The sequence below is a fragment of the Cherax quadricarinatus genome, unplaced genomic scaffold (genome assembly GCF_038502225.1).
Source record: "Cherax quadricarinatus isolate ZL_2023a unplaced genomic scaffold, ASM3850222v1 Contig1921, whole genome shotgun sequence".
Lineage (NCBI taxonomy): Eukaryota > Metazoa > Arthropoda > Malacostraca > Decapoda > Parastacidae > Cherax > Cherax quadricarinatus.
The window spans coordinates 36,400-41,960 of record NW_027196947.1 but is presented as its reverse complement, the minus strand read 5'-3'; positions in this window follow the sequence as shown (position 1 = coordinate 41,960).

The following is a 5,561-nucleotide window of genomic DNA, read 5'->3' as shown; positions in this document are numbered from 1 at the left end:
TAGAAAACTTGGCTTGCAACAACTTGCATGTATATTTCGCAAATAAAAAGCACAAAAAGGAAAGTATTAATTGGGCTGTGACTTATGTTTCTATACCTGGAGTTTACCTGGAGAGAGTTCCGGGGGTCAACGCCCCCGCGGCCCGGTCTGTGACCAGGCCTCCTGGTGGATCAGAGCCTAATCAACCAGGCTGTTACTGCTGGCTGCACGCAAACCAACGTACGAGCCACAGCCCGGCTGATCAGGAACCGACTTCATGTGCTTGTCCAGTGCCAGCTTGAAGACTGCCAGGGGTCTGTTGGTAATCCCCCTTATGTATGCTGGGAGGCAGTTGAACAGTCTCGGGCCCCTGACACTTATTGTATGGTCTCTTAACGTGCTAGTGACACCCCTGCTTTTCATTGGGGGGATGTTGCATCGTCTGCCAAGTCTTTTGCTTTCGTAGTGAGTGATTTCCGTGTGCAAGTTCGGCACTAGTCCCGCTAGGATTTTCCAGGTGTATATAATCATGTGTCTCTCCGGCCTGCGTACCAGGGAATACAGGTTCAGGAACCTCAAGCGCTCCCAGTAATTTAGGTGTTTTATCTCCGTTATGCGCGCCGTGAAGGCTCTCTGTACATTTTCTAGGTCAGCAATTTCACCTGCCTTGAAAGGTGCTGTTAGTGTGCAGCAATATTCCAGTCTAGATAAAACAAGTGACCTGAAGAGTGCCATCATGGGCTTGGCATCCCTAGTTTTGAAGGTTCTCATTATCCATCCTGTCATTTTTCTAGCAGATGCGATTGATACAATGATATGGTCCTTGAAGGTGAGATCCTCCGACATGATCACTCCCAGGCCTTTGACGTTGGTGTTTCGCTCTATTTTGTGGCCAGAATTTGTTTTGTACTCTGATGAAGATTTAATTTCCTCGTGTTTACCATATCTGAGTAATTGAAATTTCTCATCGTTGAACTTCATATTGTTTTCTGCAGCCCACTGAAAGATTTGGTTGATGTCCGCCTGGAGCCTTGCAGTGTCTGCAATGGAAGACACTGTCATGCAGATTCGGGTGCCATCTGCAAAGGAAGACACGGTGCTGTGGCTGACATCCTTGTCTATGTCGGATATGAGGATGAGGAACAAGATGGGAGCGAGTACTGTGCCTTGTGGAACAGAGCTTTTCACCGTAGCTGCCTCGGAGTTTACTCTGTTGACTACTACTCTCTGTGTTCTGTTAGTGAGGAAATTATAGATCCATCTACCGACTTTTCCTGTTATTCCTTTAGCACGCATTTTGTGCTCTATTACGCCATGGTCACACTTGTCGAAGGCTTTTGCAAAGTCTGTATATATTACATCTGCATTCTTTTTGTCTTCTAGTGCAGCTAGGACCTTGTCGTAGTGATCCAATAGTTGAGACAGACAGGAGCGACATGTTCTAAACCCATGTTGCCCTGGGTTGTGTAATTTATGGGTTTCTAGATGGGTGGTGATCTTGCTTCTTAGGACCCTTTCAAAGATTTTTATGATATGGGATGTTAGTGCTATTGGTCTGTAGTTCTTTGTTGTTGGTTTACTGCCCCCTTTGTGGAGTGGGGCTATGTCTGTTGTTTTTAGTAACTGTGGGACGACCCCCGTGTCCATGTTCCCTCTCCATAGGATGGAAAAAGCCCGTGATAGGGGCTTCTTGCAGTTCTTGATGAACACGGAGTTGCATGAGTCTGGCCCTGGGGCAGAGTGCATGGGCATGTCATTTATCGCCTGTTCGAAGTCATTTGGCTTCAGGATAACAACGGATATGCTTGTGTTAACCAAATTCTGTGGCTCTCCCATAAAAAAAATTCATTTTGATCTTCGACTCTCAGTCTGGTTAGCGGCTTGCTAAAAACTGAGTCATATTGGGACTTGAGTAGCTCACTCGTTTCCTTGCTGTCATCTGTGTAGGACCCATCTTGTTTAAGTAGGGGCCCAATACTGGACGTTGTTCTCGACTTTGATTTGGCATAGGAGAAGAAATACTTTGGGTTTCTTTCGATTTCATATATGGCTTTTAGTTCTTCCCGCGATTCCTGACTCCTATAAGATTCCTTTAGCTTAAGTTCGATGCTTGCTATTTCTCTGACCAGTGTCTCCCTACGCATTTCAGATATATTGACCTCTTTTAGCCGCTCTGTTATTCTTTTCCGTCGCCTGTAAAGGGAGCGCCTGTCTCTTTCTATTTTACATCTACTCCTCCTTTTTCTTAGAGGAATAAGCCTTGTGCATACATCGAGTGCCACCGAGTTAATCTGTTCTAGGCATAAGTTGGGGTCTGTGTTGCTTAGTATATCTTCCCAGCTTATATCAGTTAGGACTTGGTTTACTTGGTCCCACTATGTTTTTTGTTATTGAAGTTGAATTTGGTGAATGCTCCCTCGTGACTAGTCTCATTATGTCGGTCTGGGGCTCCGCGCATACATGTCTGAACCTCGATTATGTTGTGATCTGAGTATATTGTTTTTGATATGGTGACATTTCTTATCAGATCATCATTGTTAGTGAAGATGAGGTCTAGTGTATTCTCCAGTCTAGTAGGCTCTATTATTTGCTGGTTTAAATTGAATTTTGTGCAGAGATTTAAAAGCTCGTGTGAGTGTGAGTTTTCATCAGAGCTGCCTCCTGGTGTTATTACTGCAACAATATTATTTGCTATATTTGTGTCATAATAATTTTTTAAATGGTACTGACAGGCAGAATAACCACAGTGAAAAAAAGATGAAATTCCAAACGTTTTCGTGAGAAATCACAAAAGCGCTTGGAATTTCATCATTTTTTTCACTGTGGTTATTTTGCATATTGTGATATTACCTGTTTACAGTGATCTTATTGCATGACTTTAATATGTGTAATAATGTTTCCCTGCGTCTTATAACAGGGATTCTGATGTTCTCTATCTTCATGATTTTTATCTCATTTTTATCATTGTACGTACATAACAATGACATAATGACAGTAGGTCACAGGAGCTACCGACATAAATACATAAAACATGCCTTTTATGGATTAATTAAAATTAAAGCTTAATTGTAAATCATGTTCATTGACTTTTTCTTCACTGATTTGTAATAACAATGATTTCTTATTGACAAGAATGAAGAACAATGTGACAAATATAACGTAACAAGAATTTCTCTAATATATAATAAAAAACGTTTGATATATAACACTTTTCCTTGTATTTTTCAGCATGACCCAGATGTACCGTGTTTTCCAGCATATAAGGCGCGCCTATTGTGTAGAGTAGAGGTTGTGTGTTGGGGTTTTTAAGACTGGGTAGGGTTAGTGGTCCTTGTTTCAGTCATGAAATTCAGGCGAGGGCCTGCAGCCCCACCCTGGCTCCTGAAATAGTGGATACTCACCTCTGTGTAGCACAGGAAGCAGTGTGCACTATCAGACAGTCGCAACGGTAATCTCTGGTCCTGGGTGACCACTCCTGGCACCTGTGTACACCTCAATGCATTCGGGGATTCGTGTACTTACGTGGAGGTGGAAGGCCGTGGGTGCACTTGAGAAAATACCTGTACGAGTCACGCAACTGACTGCCTTAGCTTAAATAAGTTTAAGTATTAAGTGTTAATACAGTAGCCCAGGGGTTTATTGTTACTAGGGTGAGTCTTACAGATTAAGTATATACAGAACTGACACCTCTCTGAGGCGTCGTCTCATCCTCCTACCACCTCCCCCCAACTGGGGGACTGCTGTAACGTTTCTGGGAAATTCAAGTGATATTTCCCACACCCATTTTGCCCTACGAAAGTCTTGGAAAAATCAGCCTGCGCCTTATATGCTCAAGGTGAGGATTAAGGGTAGGTTTTGTGTTAAGCTTTAGTTTAAAGTTAGACGGTAATTAACCATTGAATATGATTTACCGTTATGATACTTCTGTCGTGCGCCTTATATGCCGGAAAATACGGTAAGTCAGGGGTATGTCCGTCCTAAATCAGGTGAATGTTTATTACGGAGCTGTGAGGAAGTCAAAAACCTGATAACATTAAAACCCACAGTAACAAGTACCACCACCTCGTAGGTTTTTCAGGACAAGTTTTCTCTTGTTTTCCATATATTTGGCAATATTTATTTTTTTTTTAAATTTTAACAAGAAAGCCTCATTAAAAACTATAAATTTAAACACCTTTCTTAGTTTAGTGGAAAAATTACAATAAAAGACAAAAAAGTCGTAGAATGTGAAAATTTTGCTGTTCTCTTACTGTTCACTATTTTGTGCTATTTCCCGTTTACGATACACAAAGTGTAGCATCTTAACTAAGAGAAGCCATACCACTGATATTGTGTTACTTTTCAGCACATGAATTAGCTTGTACACTTACTGTAGATGAATGGTTCAGAGAACCGACACGTTGATAAATTAGACAGATGTGCAACTCTTGGGTATCTAATTTATCAACGTGTCGGTGCTCTGAACCATTGATCTACAATCCTGTCAGACACTGCAACTTCTTGGGATCTTAATACTTGGGAATTCTTCACTTGCCTAACCCTTGGACACGACCTACTTCCATATTGGACAAATGGGACACCACCTACGACTGCTGCACCTCTCCTGACTATGGTATATAAGCTACTTCTCGGCACATATGCTGTATTCTATTCAAGATTGATGGACTGACCACATCGACTCAAGGTTGAGGGACTGATTACCACATTCTTCTCCTGTTCTTCATGATTCTCCTTTGTATGGACTGATGAAGCCACTGTGTGGCGAAACGTTTCCTCAAAAAAGATACCCAAGAGTTGCACATGTGTCTAATTTGTACACTTACTGTTCTACTTCTCCATTAAGATACATATAATATCTTAGGAGGAGCACATGTGCTTCTGTACTCTCACTTCAGTGTGAAACGGAAGACTTAAAAATTTTGCACTCTTAAAGGATTGCTGGTCGTTCTCCCTCTCCCTCATAAACACAGAAACATATATACGAATGATAAATCTAAACCTAAAGGTTTTTCTGTAACCTCAATAGGTAATAAAAGAGGTTGAACATATCACTATATCAAACATTAAGGCGGCTGAGTTAGTACCAGACGCTGACATTACATCGTTGAGCATAACTAACATCTTGTGTTGTATTGCAACCTACAGTAAGTCTTGTTCATGTATCTGCTGTAATAATGTTCTGAAGTCTTGTTCATGTACCTGTCTGCTGTAATAATGTGCCCGAAGTCTTATTCATGTACCTGTCTGCTGTATTAATATTCTGGAAGTCTTGTTCATGTATCTGCTTACTGTAATAATATTCTGAAGTCTTGTTCACGTATCTGCTGTAATAATGTTCTGGATGTCTTGTTCATGTACCTGTCTGCTGTAATAATGTTCTGGATGTCTTGTTCATGTACCTGTCTGCTGTAATAATGTTCTGGATGTCTTGTTCACGTACCTGTCTGCTGTAACTAGCAGTTCTCATATTATATAACGAACTCCATTTACAGAGTGCGATGTAACAGTGATATTCTTGTCAAAAATCATCTGCTTAACTTTTATATGCTTAAATTTTCGATTTGAAAATAAAAATAAGGATA